This window comes from Lissotriton vulgaris, chromosome 1_1 (assembly GCF_964263255.1).
Source record: "Lissotriton vulgaris chromosome 1_1, aLisVul1.2, whole genome shotgun sequence".
Classification (NCBI taxonomy): Eukaryota; Metazoa; Chordata; class Amphibia; order Caudata; family Salamandridae; genus Lissotriton; species Lissotriton vulgaris.
The window spans coordinates 1,046,726,113-1,046,742,394 of record NC_141685.1 but is presented as its reverse complement, the minus strand read 5'-3'; the positions used below and the strand labels follow the sequence as shown (position 1 = coordinate 1,046,742,394).

The following is a 16,282-nucleotide window of genomic DNA, read 5'->3' as shown; positions in this document are numbered from 1 at the left end:
AACTGACCGAGCTCTCTATTGTGTGAGGTAGAATTCTCCAGAGGTGAGAGGGAGATTGAGGCATAGTCGAGATCGGGGGCGATTGAGGCTGAGATGAGAGGAAAAAAAGTGAGGCAGAGATGAGAGGGAGAATGAGATAGAGGTATGATGCACTTAGGCGTATGTGATTGAAGAAGAAGGAAATGAATCTACATAAAAGAGAAGTGAGGCAGCAGCATACGCTTTGTGAATGTGAAGGGTGGTGCAGTGGTGAGGGGTAGGAAGGGATGAGACAAAGGTACGATGGGGTGAGGTGTAACACAGAGCCCTCAGCGAAGATCTGTTTCACTCTTTCATGTAGCACTATGGGGTGGGCTGGGGTAAGGGGGGTCAGTTTGCCAGTATATTCTTGTTTTAAAAGTAGCTGGTGCCGAGTTGCTGGGCTCCAGTAATATTCAGGCAAAAAGTAAAATGTCAAGATAACTCTTGTGATTAATTGTCTTCCTGGAGAGAGCCAGCCAGGAGCTTTGTCTAGGGAAAGCTGTCTGTGACTGCTTGAAAGGTAGTACAGGCCAGGGAGGGTTATATACCTGCTGCAAATAACGTTTACCATGCAGATCAAAAAGGGCATGTAATGTAAAATAGATCAGTGTGTTACTGCTTCTGTCGGAGAGATCCTTTTGTTACTTGCAGTTTGTAAGTTCAAATGCTATCATAGAACAGCAAGCTATTAACTGTCTGTCATCAAAGAGCAGCATGCAAACGGCAAGTTATATATTACAGCTATATGTTTTTTGGGCTAATCTTTCACTATCCTAATCTTGCAAAAAGGGTCTAATGTGGGTAGAAATTAATTCTTATTGAAGAGAACCCCTAACAATGCTGGTATGTTTTGAATTCAGCATTTGCGCTTTTTCACACTTCGAACTCCTAAACTATATTGCCTACAATGACAATCATGGATGACATGTGACTCCTATACCTTGTAGTCCTGTCTGATGTAACATTCCCTCTATACTGAGTTACACACGTAGGATTGTATTTATGCAATGTGTGAATGATGGAAAGTGCTCTGACACCTTAAAGTGGTGTCCTGGAGTTAACCTATGTAAAAGTTGTACCTTAGAACTCATACACTGTGAAAAATGGCATACCCTACCCCAGTATTGTCCTTTCACCAAATCAACACATACAGCACTGAAATTGTCCCTTTTCAATGCATTAGTGATTGTAGATAATTTATTCCAAAATTGTGCTTTAAATGCACTTTTTAGTTAATCTTTTTCAAAATGTTCACAGGGCAAGGGAACCTCCTATCAAAACCTTACTATGAGGAAGGCTCCCTTGCTGAAATTCGGATCAGCCAGATATATATTACCTCTGACTTTTAGCAGTGCCCGTTGAACATGTGGGTGGAGCTAATATAGTAAATGGGTGGAGCCAGTGGGTGAAGTGGGTGGAGCCAGAGAAAAGTAGGTGTGGCCTCCGACAAACATTTGAGCACCTCCACTTCATATTTTACAAATTAAGCACTGCTTTGGAGAGATCTCTTGGATAGTTACCATAAAAAAGTAAGACTAAAAACACTCATAGCAGCGTTTAACGTTTGGAAATCTGTGAGGAAAATCATAGGTCTGGGACGGTTATCTTTCTATTCACCCATACAAAATAATCCCTTCCTACCAGACATATTTAAAGATTCCTATATTGATAGATGGATCATAGCCGGAATTACTCATATAGGTTGTTTTTTTTCCCTCAGAAGGGCTATATTCTTTTGAATTTTTGAAAGACAAGTACCATTTGGAATGGAGAGATTTCTTTAAATATCTCCAAATAAGAGATTTTCTATCACGACGTGCGAGGGGAGAGGACACTATGATTAAAAGCACCTTAGCCGAAATTCTCAGCCACTATCAGAAAAAAATACGGATTGAGGGGTTATATCAGCTATTACTGATGCATTTATCGGATGACAGGCAGAAGATCATTCAGAAATGGCAAAAGAAAATCACAATCTCTACAGAAGAATTTGAGTATGTATATGGTCTATCACAAACTACACTTATGTCAACGAAACTACAAACACAATTTTATAAAATATGTTTTTTTATGTACTATACTCCAGATAGAATCGCCAAATGGGGTAGTGGGAGAGGCACATGCTGCTTCCGATGTAACCTACAAGATGCGGACTGTATACACATTTTTTCATCCTGTCCCTCTTTAATTCCTCTCAATCAAAAATTTAACATTTCCTTTCATTGATCCTCAAAATCGTGGTCACTCTATCTGATCAAACAGTTGTCCTGGGCCTAACAAACTGCACTAATCAGAATATCGGTCATGAATTGATTTTTATCTCGATGGCCGTATTAAGAATTTGTATAGCATCAGCTTGGTTAGATCCTATTGCCCCCTTATACCAACAGTGGTTTTCAAGACTGTTAGCAATTTTTAATCTAGAAATGGCAATATATAAAACTACAGGTAGGAAACGTAGAATAAAAAGGTTAAAAATTTGGTCACCCTTAATAGAATGGTCTGAATCCGAGTGACTTATATAACAATAACCTGGCTACAATCATCTAGTTGTAATGTGTACCTATCTAACCCAATGTTTATTTGTCTTTGAATAATCATGTGTTAATTCATCTATTTACTTTTTTCTTTTATTATATATATATGCTTTTGAAATTCTTTCTGTTCCACATTTAATCTGCCCGATCGGAGGGGGGGGGGGGGGGGAGGGGGTGAGGGGGGGGTGTTGTCTTATGTGTTGTATTGTCTTTTTTCTGTACAAAACCCAATAAAAAAAGTTTTAAAAAAAAAGAGTTCAGAGGTCTTTTGTTAGTAATAAATATCTTGTTTATTTTCATAACAACCTGTGTGGTGTCCTTTCATTTGGTATTCAAGGGGTTATATGTGGTAAAACAGCTGGCTTCACATGCCAAAAGAGTTTAGCCTAAGACTGCTTTGTCCATGCTACCATTAGGATAGCTGGTCTATAAGGTTGACTTACAACCAATAACCATAAGGGTTGTTTGGACTGATACAAGGTGATCACTAGAACTAGTGAGCATCATATATAAGGCCAACTTCTCACAAAGTTAGTTTTATAAACAAAAGGAATCCATTAGGAAGTGGGAAGACACTAAGTGTTTTTGGGTACCCCTCACACACCAACAGGCCCCTTGGTGTCATGCTTCATCATTGGGGTCCTCACACCCCTCTACGGGATGCGGCATGCGGCGACCGACGGTTACGTGGGAGCACTTAAATTGACTATGTGTGGTGTAGGTGAGGGAATTGTAAGTGAGTGCTGTGGTGGAGTTGGATAGTGAGTGGAGTTTAAAAAGTGCCTGGCTCGTGGGGTAGCAAAAAAACTTTAATAGGCCCCCGGGCTGATACTAGTAAAAGGTGAATGAGGAGGTATTGGCGTAACCTATGCGCGCCACCTCCTATGTGTGTGTCAACATGTTTCGGTGTAAAAACACCTTCAGGACTGGGGTACACAAATCCCCACCTTACTCACGTTTTTCTATTTTTAGATTTGTTGTATTCTAAAAAAGTGGAATTTTTAAGTGCAGGTATAGTAATGTACCTACTGAACAACCGCTATTTAGCTGACCTGTAAGGAGAAGGACAAAACATTTTTTTCAGGTGGTCCATTCCTTAAAAAACCATAGGCATGTATACCCGTGGATACAGTCAAGCAAAGGGGTGCGGTTAAAATTTTTCAAGACACTTAGTGTCATTCTACACATGAAGAACGTGCCTATGGTGAAACATTTTTTTTTAAACAAATAAAAAGACATATACAGGACAGACACACATGTAACATAAAACATACACTCTAATGTTGATGGCAAAATCGGGTTGTAGTCAGCCCAAGTGATACTTGCTGAGTCATAAACTTATTGTGAAGAATAAGAATAGTCTGTGAAGCTCACAGTGGGCATAACATACTGTTTTGTTAGGAGTTAACTACTCCATGAGACCGTACTAACGTAGGGGTTACTCGTGCTTCCTTGCTACCTGTGAGGGAGAAATATAAAGACTGCTGTTCTTCTTGGTACTTACATATTTGCAGGGATGGTAAGTTTGTTTGGTTTGGGGTGGTATTACTCATGAGTCTATGAGGAGAATCCCTCTTCGCTGCCCCTTACGCCGGCTCCGTTGGTTGTGCCATGGTGTTTCCAAAAGGGCCCTTTATATACTATTCATGATTCGCCCCTAATTGAATTATTGGCAAGTTTGGAACCAGGTATGCCCGTATTTGGTTCGCCGGTAATTGGATATTTCTATCAGCTGCTGTTCTGGATGGCGCGATAGTTAGTTTGACCAGAGCAGCGCTTGCACATTTGGGCTGCAGTGCCTTGATGTTTACCGCGTATGCCCGTATTAGGTTCGCCGGTAATTGGGTGTTTCTATCGGTTTCTATTACGGATCGCGCATGCGCGATAGTTAGTTTTACCAGGGAAGCGCATGCGCTTTGGGCTGTAGTGTCCTGTTGGTTACCGCGCATGCTCGGGCCGGTTCGTGCTCGCTATGATTATGTTAGAAATCGACCAGGGTTCGTGTCTGCACTAATCACGAAATTGTTTCATGAAAATCGGGATTATCTTCAGAAAATGTCATAAAAAGTCGGTTTACATAATTAAGCCGGGGTAGCCTGATTATAGGGAGATAATAGTATATTTAGGGCTCCCGGTTTTCCGTTTAAACGGATGTTTACATATAAATACAGACGGAAAAGTATTTTTCTTTTCTCTGTATTTATATGTAAAAACTGCAAAATACGAGTATATTTTGCTGCGCTGCCGTGGTTCAGAGTTGCCGTGCAAGCCCCTGTTCCGATGCTGGGCATTCCTTTCAATGACGTGCTGTGAACCTATTTGCTCAGGGTCTTTAAGTGACGACTGTGACCCTGAGCCAATCCTGATCGTCACTGTGTGGGCGTGCTTCACACATCCAGCCCCGTCCTAGTAACTTTGCTCGATGTATGAGGCCTCGGGGGACAGATCATTATGCCTTGAAAGCCGCTCCTGCCTCTCTCTCTGTCCCTCTGCAGCCCCAGGCCCCTGCCCTCCCTCCTCCCACCCCACATATGAAGCAGCAGCACCGGGTTCAGTTGGATAAGGTAAACTATAGCATTATTCAAAGGAGTGCCCAGGAGAGAAGATTTTAGACAATTGATTTCTCAAAGTTTTCTTCTGAGGATAATCATGAATTCGAAATAGTTTTCCTACAATTCAATTTCGAGACAGATTAAGAGCGACCCTGAATGCTACCCTCTTCAAAGCCGCTCCTGCCTCTCTCTCTCCCGCTGCAACCTCGGGCTTCTGCCCTCCCTCCCCCACCGCACGTATAAAGAGGCAGCCACCGGTGTGTTTGTATCCCCTGTTCACGTGTGGTGTCCCATAGATGGGAAAGTGTGATTCTTTTATTTCAGCCTACATACCTCAGTGCGAATAATAATAATCATACCTCATTTTATTATAGCAACAATCTCTGTCAAAATTGGGCATATAACACTTTTAAGTGCACTGGTAATTTCTCGATCCTCGACTTTCATCACTCCATTATCAAAAACGCCCAAGGAAAACTTTTTCTGCTGAAAACATCACAAAAACATCAACATTGCCTGTTGATGGCGTCAGTGAGAGACAATGGTAACCCTGGCCTGGTGAAAGCGTCAGAAATACAATGTGCGATACATTCCTCAGTAATGAAATCCCAACCCTCTTTGGAATTGTTGTCAGGCGCCCAACACCCATTGGACTCAAAGGGCTTCGTGTGTGGCAACCTGGGATGAGACATCTTCCTGTGCACACACAGCCGCACCCGAGATCTTCACAGGTCTTTAAAAGACCATTTGTATGTTAATGAGGCCTTTCTGTTGTTTCACCTTATCTAAGAGCCCCTGCAGTTCCATTCTGCCTATTGCTTAAGCTTCAGCCCCCCCCCCCCCAAAATGTTTTCTTAGTAATGTGCTCTAGTTGCGCCTCTAATTGTTTTTGAAAGCATTACAAAGAGCTGTAGAATGTGCTCCGTTGATGGCATCACGCACACACTCTGCCTGTTGAATGCACTCCCTGGGAATGACATCCATGCCACCCTGCTGAATTTATGAACACACTTGATGGCATCACATACTGTTTTGAAACACTTTTTCTGTTAACCACATAACCAGCAGCCCCTGCAATTCAGTAATGTGTACTTTGCTAATTAATTCACATTCAGCAGTTTTAATGAATTTCCTGTAAATGTCACACCGCAGTTTCCCCTAAGCTCAATCGCATGAGCCTGTGTCCTGGGTCTTGTGGGTGAATAGATGAATAAATGTAAGAATTTCGTTGTATATCCCAAGCAATAGGCTCTCAGGCTGTCCAGCTGTGTTTGCAGAATGGCTAAGGAGAGTGGAATGAGTTCTGGAATGATTCTGAATGAAATGATATTGTAGCATCTTTCTTAAGGTCATGTGATTGGACCGGTCAGTGATGTATGGTTGAGGCAAGCCTGTTCCTGAGTACGAGGCCTTTTGAAGCAGGTGATTTTTTGCTTCCAAGTTCAAAGTTTTTTGGTGCCAAAAATGTGAAGTGAGCTCAAATCAGAACATGGGGTTCTGGCTTCACGTGGTAGTGTCCAGGGTCGCTGTGAGGCCGCTATTAATCTGTCCCCTGAGGCCTGAGTTGCAATTGCGTTTTAGCTTGTTGTTCCCTCGGCTCGTGTCCATGTGGAAGCAATTGCACATGTGTTTTTGGGGACGTGTTTGGGCTGGAGCCTTCCCTCTGTTCTGGATGCTGTCCCTACTGCAAGTACCCCCTACGCATGCTGTGGCCCCCCGGAAAGGCATCACAAGTTCTCTCTAGCTAGATAAGGAGAATATTCAATGTACTATTTTCATATTGTTTGACAAAGGTATTTTTGTTGTGCAGTTTATCCCTAATGACTTTGAATATGTCTTAAAAAGAGTGCTAAGCTACAGTTCTAATTTAATTTTTTTATAATATGGAAGCAGCATGTTTCAGCTTTTTGTTCCCTCTGTGGCCAGGTCCTTAGTAGTCTTCATTTCATTAACAAACCAGAAAGAGCTTCAATCTCCTCAAAGTCTCTTGAAATGCACAACTGCTTGTACTACAATGGCAAAGTTTTCAGGTGAATGTATTGTGTTGACCAATAACAACAGAGAGCATGTGTGCATTGTCAATTTAAATAAATGTGGAAAAATACTAGCTGTAGCGTCGTCTTTTGCTTGGGGCAAAAATAAATGTGGATAAATACAGATAAAATGGCCCAAAAATAAATATGGATAAATACAGACGGAAATGGCCCAAAAATAAATACCATAAAACCAGGAGCCCTAAGTATATTCATTCAGTTTTGAGGGGGATGAGAGAATGATATTGAGATTCTGAAAAACTAAAGGAGTTTAGCTCATCTTTTTGTTCACCTCCTTTACCCTACGAGGTGTTTATGCGGTCGGTACATTCATGATTTTTACGGGAAGTGTTCGTATTGGGAATTTTGTTCGGGCTCAGAAAAAAGGGGGGAATTTTTATATGAAAACGGGGGATTTTTATCCAGGATGTTACCCTTTATTCGTGTTACATCTCTGTGGGTCATTCAAGGTTTTAATTGGCCCCAAGGGATGTCATCATTTAATCCAGATATGTGGGTACCTGGGCGGAAAACCCAACATTGCTCTTTTTCAAAAGAGACCCTGTTCCGTGGGTAATTGCTCAATTACCATCCATTAGATGTCATTCACACAATGTCCCATCTCCAGGAAATGAGCCGCCATCTTGGTGGTACTCTTTTTGCAGCGGATATTGCTCTTGTGCTCACTGAGTCGTGTTTTCACTGCTCTGGTGGTCATGCCAATATACTCCAGGTGGCAAGGGCACACAATCATGTAAATCACATTCTTGCTGTTGCAGTTTGCAATTTTTCGTTGGTCCCTTCACACGACGTGCGGTAGAAAATCTGAGAGCCTGAAACTCTGAGGAGAACATTCTAGTGGGTGCTGACGCCTGATTGGCTGCAGTTTGGTCTATACAAAATGACTTAGATAGTCATGTGTGGAAGTTTTTTACACTGTAGCTTAGGTCTACTTTACTTCCTGGTTGGTTATTACCAAGGATTTTGGTTTCTTATATACAATTATTGCTTTTTTTATGTACCGTGGGACTCCTACTCCGACAACGGGGAATGATTCAGGCATGTCAATCTATGAAAGACACCCCAATACTGGAGAAGTATAATAGTAGTAACAGGAATAATATTTAACATATTCCTTTAAGCATTATACAAAAAATCATCTCAAACTATGGAACTGTGATACAGCAATAGTGGTAGGAGGGTTGACAGGGGTGGTGCAACTTAATGAAAAAGATGGCGGAGTACTACTTGGCCAACCGCTGCGTCGAACATAAATGCAGAATCCAAGCAGAAAAATATTGAGTAAACATGTGTCTATTCTTCCACGTTGTTGCACGTGGAAGAATTTTAGGATGTGACACAAATAAAGCTGTAGACGTCGATACAGCACTCGTGAAATGGGCTCGAACTCGAAGTCAAAGGTCTACTTGCCTTCTGATGCCAATATTGTATGGCACTTGAAATCCATCTAGGAATACTTTGCTTGGAGAATGAGAAATTTTTTCTTGCGGCACTTTATGCAACAAACAGTTCTGAAGTCTTGCAAAAAGGGTGCGTCTTCGCAGGTAAAACTTAAGGCAGCGCTTGACATCTAGCGAGTGAAGAGCCCTCTCTGCTGCTGTCGAAAGATTTGGGAAAACATATTTAGTCCCATGGGCTCATTAAGATGGAAGTCAGAAGGGGCCTTGGTTATGAATTTTGGATTTGTGTAGAGGAGAACCACGTCAGTTTTGAATTGCAAGAGTGGTTCCTGTATAACAAAAACCTGAATTTCCTCCAGCTGAGGTCAAGTTAAGGATTAAAGCCAACTTCCATGATTGGAGCTTGATCTCCGCCTTGTGAATTGGTTCGAAGGAAGGTTTTATGAATTGCAAAAGAACAGTGTTCAACTGTCACGACGGAGGAGGAGGCCTTTTAGGAGGAAAAACACTAAATAGTTCTCTGATTATTGTAGAAGACCATAATGGTGGAGAGGAAAGTGATCTTCTAAAATGAGAAACGGCCGCTAAGTGAACCTTTATCGAACTATGTGCCAAGCCTGACTGTGCCAGATACAAAAGGCATGGTAATACTTGCTCTGGAGAGGAGGAAAGCGGAAGTATCCATGCTTGATGGGACCATATAGATAAACCTTTGAATTTGAAGTGGTAAGTTTTGTTTGTACTCTCAGCCTGGCTAAGAGTTCTCTACATTCCCTGGAAACGTTCAAATGCTGGGACTCATTGAATTCAGGAGCCATGCTGATATGTGGAGATGCCTCGGCTCCAGGTGTAGGTTCTGCCCTTGGTTTGTTGTCAGAAGATTGGGAACGACTGGAAGTCAGATGCTTGGGATAGGAGAAGCAATTCTATGTACCAGTATTGACGTGGCCAGGCTGAAGGAATGATAAACAGTTTGCAGAGTTCAACTTTCATCTTCCTGAGGACTCTAGGGAGGAGAGGAATGGGAGGAAAAGAGTAAGCAAAGATGCTAGGCCATGAAATTGAAAAGGCATTCCCCTATGACCCCGGTTGGGAATGCCAACTTGCATAGTATCGGCATTTGCGGTTCTGGAGAGTTGCAAATAGATCCAAGTCTGGTCTGCTCCTGCGAAGGCAGATCTTGTTTAGGGTCTGCTAGTGTAGTTCCCACTGGTGGCATGATGTCGAGAGCCTGCTGAGTGTGTCTGCAACAGTATTTTGTTTCCCTGTAACGTGTTCTACTCGGAGACAGATTTTGTGAGTTATCTCCCACTCCCAGATCTACTGTTTTTCCCTGGAACGTGGACGAGAACGTGTGGCACTCTCTTTGTATATATAGTGCATCGCTGTCGTATTGTCCGTTCGGACGAGCACTACTGAATTTTGTATTTAGGGAAGAAAAGCTTGGAGAGTTAGATTTATTTATAAAGTTTTGCACTGCTTTCAGTTCCAGTAAAGTTATGTGGGATTGACTTTGAGTGTGATTCTACTTGTCACTTACTTAGAGTTCTTGGATGTAAGCTCCCATCACTCCAGGCACTCATCGTAGTAATTACCAATGGTGCCGTTATTTGTTGTAGGGACAGCTCTATTGACAGATGACTTTTGCTTGCACCCCATTCTTAGGCTTTCAGTATGCCTGGAGTTACTTTGATGATGCAGTCGAAGGAGCTGACGGATTGTACCCACTGCTTGTTCAGCTCCTCCTGAAAGGAACGCATTTTGAGGCAACAGAATGGAATCCATGGTATGCATGATGACATCATTCCCATGAGTGATTTGTAAAGTCAGACCGAAAGAGACTTTTTTCTTTTTATGGAATTTGTTAGAGTGAGAAGCCGATGTTGTTCTTCTGCCGGATACGCCTTTAAGCATACCTTGTCTAACCTGGCTCCTAGAAAGACAATTGTTTGTGATGAGTTCCATCTGGATTTCTGTAGATTGAGAGTAAGAGCCAACCGCAGGAAGAGATTTGTGCAGGCCTTCGTGGACGCTCTCGCTGCTTTTCTTAGAAGGTGCTTGATCAGCCAGTCATCCAGATATGGAAAGACTTGTTGTTGGTGTTATCTGAGAAATGCTGGGTCCGGAGCAAGGCACTTTGTGAAAATTCTGGGCGCTGACTTGAGATTAAAAAGGAGCACCCTGAATTGGTAGTGGCGCCCAGAAAACATAAACCTCAGGTATTTCCTGTGTCTTGGGTGAATGGGTATGTGGAAATAGGTGTCTTGGAGGTCTAGGGTGATCATGAAATCATGCTGGTTTAGGAACTTTAGTACTTCCTGCAATGAGACCATCCAAAACGATTGTTTTTTCATGTAGATGATGGAGGGTTGGGGGAAGGTTATTGGTGGTTTTTGGGTAAACTCTAGTGTGTGTCCAAATTGTACCAGGCGTAGAACCCATCGACCTGTGGCAATGTTACGCCATTGGTGGAGGTTGTTGGAAATGTTGCCTCCAAGGTAGGGAGGTTGAGACTGAAAGGAATGAGGAGAATGTGGAAAATATGGAGCAGGAAAAGTTGGAGCCGGAGCCTGTATATTATCATTGTCGGCGGATAGCATCTTTGCCAGCCGTGGTGTTTTTTCCCCCCATTTGATCTGACGTAGGAGGCCTGAGGTGGTTGTCTCTGCTAGAATTGGGGCCGGAAAGACTGAGTATTCTAGGAATAGGAAGGCTATCAGTACTGCTGTACTCCCCCCCCTATAGGAAGGCTGCCCTCTACAGCTCATATGCCTCGAACAGGAGTTTTCCGGAACTGCAGCGTCCCCAAAGACTTGGCTTTATCCGTGTCCACCTTGATTGTTTTGAGGGCCTCCTCCACATGATCTCCAATGAATGAAGTGGCTTTGAGCCATCCCTGTCTTCTTAGAACTGCCGGCCTTGCTAACTGGCTGAATCCTGTGATAGTAACATCCATGGCTGAATCTATGATCTCATTGGGTGCTCACTATCCTTCATGCAAATCTTTCTGCTTCATCCTTGGCATCCTCTGGCAGCTGTTTAATGTAGAGAGCACTGTTTGACCACATCTGGTCAGTGTTAACATTGTCGAAGGAATCTAGACAGCTGCAGTCCTTATCAGGAGGTACAGAAAGAGGTACCGCTGGATTTTTTGACAGGCGTCGAGCAGCTTGCATGACCAAGGACTCCAGTTTTAGGTGCCCTGTGAGACACGTTGGCGCATCATCTGTGGTCTTGTATTTTTTGTGAAAGCGTAGTAATACCGCCGGTATAGATGCCAGGGTTTTCGTAATCTTAATAACTTTGGCCCAGATGTAATCAATTATGGTTATAGCCCTGACAGATCTACAAAATGGTTCCTTAAAATCGTACAAGAAACAGTCAGATTGTTTAGAAGGCATTGGAAAAGCAAATATTTCGCTGCACGCTCTAGCATATAGTAAAATCCCCCTATATCCTATGTCGGATAATCTAACAGAGGAGGTGTTGGTGAGGCAGGTAAGGACATCATACAATTCTCTCATTCCATGGCCGTGTCATGATGTTCTCCTTACTCCCTCTGTCTCTTCTTTCGAAAAGAGATCAGTTCTTGGAGAGGAATAGACTGTGGAGTATTTGGAACTGAAAGCATGGTAGTAGTAGTAGTCACTTGGTACTGTTGACCCCACCAGTAGAGGTGGAGATTTAGTAACAGGCACTAAAGTGTGAAGCAAAAACAACAGTTAATGGACAGAATGCAGAACAATGACATGCATTCACCCCAGTACAGAGATCCGGACCTAAATCCATCGTTTTTTGCTCACCATGCCATTTCAGTTTGATCCCAGCCATATGCAAATCAGACTTGACCCTGCCTGTGCCTCATGGGAACAGTCCAGCCTGAACTGCCAAACCAGGTCCTCCCTGGACTGGAAGCAAGCATACTAGGACTGGTTTCGGGGGTTCACCCCCTCTTCAGCCAGGATAGCTTGATTCCAGGGGCATGGAGAGCACAGGACCCACGTATGGGTATACCCGTCCCACTCAGGTTGACAAATGCAAAAACAACAGTTGATAGACAGAATGCAGAACAATGTCATACATTCAGCCCAGGACAGAGATCTGGGCCTAAATCCATAGTTTTTTTGCTCACCATGCCATTTCAGTTAGATACCAGCCATATGCAAATCAGTCTTGACCCTGTGCCTCATGGGAACAGTCCAGTTCAACCTTTTTTTCCCTTTTTTTTTAGTATAGGAGCAAGGATAGATATAAAAGTCATATAAAATTCTACTGGCAGTCCGTCTGTGCCTGGCGCACGCCCCGAGTTCATACCCATGATGGCTTCCTTAATCTCGTCTATTTCTAGATCCACCCCAGGAACTTTTGCTGTGTGCATCCCAATCACGCCAAAGCTGTGTCATCCAGATATTGTGTTAGGTCTAGGGGAGAGCCCCTTTGAGATGTGTAGAGATTCCTATAAAATTCGATAAAGGTGTCCATCTGCCCTTTTAAAGTTCTATGTGTTTGCCCCTGTGCTTTTTTTATTTCAGTTATATAGTTCACGAATTTGGGGGGCATTACCGCACTCGCCAGAGCTTTCCCAGGTCGATCCCCCTCACCGTAGAGTCGCGCATGATATGTCTTCCCTCTATACCTGCCCTCCTTTTCTGCTGCTTCCTCATATTCTGTCATTTTAGCACGCATTTTGGCCCGTGTGTCGTCCCTCGCCCCACCCGACACCAGCTCCCCCTCTAGGCTTTTAAGCTCCCCTTCCAACTTACAGAGGTCCCTACGCAGGTCCTTAAGTATACCCCCTCCTTTGGTTATGCACCATCCTCGGACAGTGACTTTAAATGCTTCCCACACAGTTGTGAGGCTTGCCAGTGAGTCTATGTTTTTCTCAAAAAATTCCTGAATATCTCTTTCCATTTCAGCTTTAAACGCTGCGTCCTGCAGGTGCAAGGGGTTAAGCCTCCAATTAATATACGGGGCCTGGATGCTCGGATTCCGTAAGGTCACTTTCACAGGTAAGTGGTCAGAATAAGTTCGGGCCAGTTGCTCAGCTTTTTCCACCCAGTGTGCCATGCCCACCGAAATATGAGGTAGTCTAGCCTAGCCCAGGTAAAATGTACTGCGGAATGGTGCGTTCCTTCCTTTCGGGTGGGATGCCTATAACGCCACGCATCCAACAAGGAATGCATATCTATTATGTCCTTTAGAGTGAGGTGCGAGTTGGTGTAGTGCACGGGAGAAGTGTGGGATCTTTCCTATCTAGGGTCAACCACAGGTTTAAAGTCCCCTCTCCACACCACGTAAGGCGTGGCGATTTCTTGGATTTTGCCCCATAAAGTAAGTAAGGTGTGTGTATCGTCAGTGTTGGGTCCGTAATAACTTACAAATGTGACCTCTTGCAAATTTAGTCTCCCCCAGAGCAGGCAATATCTACCTACTTTATCTGTGTCGGTTCCTCCCAGTACGATTTGCACTCCTCTCTTAACCAATATAGACGTCCCCCTAGAGTAACTTGAGTAGGACGCTAAGCATTGATGAGACGCCCATTTTACCGCAAATCTGTGCTCTTTTCTCGGGTCTAGATGAGTTTCCTGCAAGAGGGCCACCTTGATGTGGTGCCTATCTAAGTATCCTGCCTTCTTTTCCTTGGATTGTTCAACCCCCTTACGTTCCAAGTCATTACTGTAAGCTCACTGCAGTCTTTAACATTATCCGCCATTCCCTTTCCAACTTTCTGGAACTACAAACAAGTATCTCAACTTCAGCGCCATTTCCATTCCCCCCCATTTCCCCGCTCCCTCCCTCCCCTCTCCCCACCCACACAGGCTCCCCCAACTTGCCAGACATACTTCCCTCTTCCCCTCCAATTAGTATCCCCCTCAATTTGCCGAGTATATCCGCCCCCGCCCAACTATACAAACAAACAGCTCCAGTCTCACACCCTAGAGTTCAATTAAACTAGTAGAAAGGGGTATGCCCTCATGCAGGGTCCGCTAGGAGATCTCAACTTGCCCACTCTACCTCCCTATTTCACCCACCTGCCATCCCACTTAAGTAAGAGGGCTGCAGTGGCGGGACGGAAGCGAGTGTCCGGGCGGAAAAATGTCATGACAACTATTAAACAGTAGTAATAATTCACCAACTCGGAACAGTTCTCAGGAGTTCTCCGTGCCGTGATAGTTCTGCAGACATTATTTCGTGGCGGAGCGATGTCTGCCCGGTTCCGATAGGGGTAACCGCGACCGGAATCTACTACTGGAGGCTGCTTCCTGGGATGCTGCTCTGCGGGCATGTTTAAGATACTCCTCTACCTCTTGAGGAGAGTTGAAGAGATGCTGTTTTCCCTGGTGGTGGATTTTTCATTTTGCAGGGTACAACATGGCGTACGTGATTTCTTGCGCTTGAAGCTTCTTCTACACAGCAGCGAACTTTCAGCGGGCATCCTGCACAGCCGGAGTAAAATCAGGATAGAAGGCCAAAGTGGTATTTTCATAACGTACTTGTCCCTTCTCCTGAGCTAGACGTAACGCAGTGTCCCCGTCACGAATATTCAGGAAGCGCATAATCACCGGGCGTGTCGGCGCCCCCGGTGGCAGGTGCTGTGCCAATGATCTGTGAGCCCGCTCAATAGTCATGTGTGCTGAGAAGGAGTCCTTACCAAAGATATAATTCAACAGCTTTTCCATGAAGTCCTCCATTCTCCCGGTGTTAGTCGATTCGGCCAGGCCTAAAACTCGTACGTTGTTTCTCCGTGAGCGTGCATCTAACTCCTCATTCTTGTCCGCTATTATCTTTAGCAACTTATCCATCTGAAACACATGTTGTTTACTGGCCGCCACTCCGTCATCCAACCCCTATACCCATTGTTCCACCTCCTTGATCCTTTCATCATGCTCATCAAGCTTGGCGACCACCGCTTCCAGTCTGTTATTCATGGCATCCATCTTGGAATCTTTGGATGTAAGGGTCTGCCTCATCCCAATTAGAAGCGCTTTCCAGTCGTCATCTCTTGGCTCCGGTAGATCAGATTTTGTGCGCTCCTTGGAGCTCGAGCTGGGTGCCTTCCGCGAGTCAAAGGACAATTTCGCCTGTTTGGCTTCTGTTCTCCCCATGCTGACCAGTTTCCGTGTTGTTGCAGGAAGGGTGTCTGTGTCTGCCCCACTAGGGCCTGTTGTATGCCCCTCGCCGTTGCTGCCTCCGCGACTTGCAGTCCTTCTCAGAGCTACTCCTCACACAGTATCCTGAGGCGACCCAATTAGGCCCCCTTCTGAGCCGCAAGATGGATGCCGGCAACCCAGGGGGTGTCAAACGTTGGCTTATGCGCAGGTGCGCCCGGTGCCTTGCAGTTGGGGTTAGCTCGTGTCACTCGCCCATGGGGTAGCCCTTGTCACTCGGCAGATGCCGTGCCTGGGGCAGCAGCTCTTAAGACACCCCCCCCCGCCTGTGGGGGCATCCAGTCACCGTGCGTACATCCTAAAATGGTGGCTCTGCTTCTTTTTGGCACCGTCGTCACCTCACCGGCGCGGGGGGAGCCCAAGTGCTGTTGTCACCTCCACGCGCAAATGTTAGGCCACTGCCTTGGGGGAGCAATGCCTGTGTCTCAGTCCCTGCTGCGCCCGGGCTCACCCGCTCCCAGCCCCGCGCTCAATTAGGGCTCAGGCCGCATCTATAGGCATTCATAGCAATGTGCGGGCTCCGGGGCCCAATCTCTGCCGTGAGTCAAT

General features: G+C 44.7%; 1 protein-coding gene across 4 annotated transcripts in view; it reads right to left on the bottom strand.

Annotated features, from left to right (window-relative positions):
- The window catches only part of ZNF653 (zinc finger protein 653), a 161,740-nt gene that overhangs the window by 81,851 nt on the left and 63,607 nt on the right, over positions 1–16,282 (bottom strand). The gene's annotated exons all lie outside the window — the stretch shown is intronic.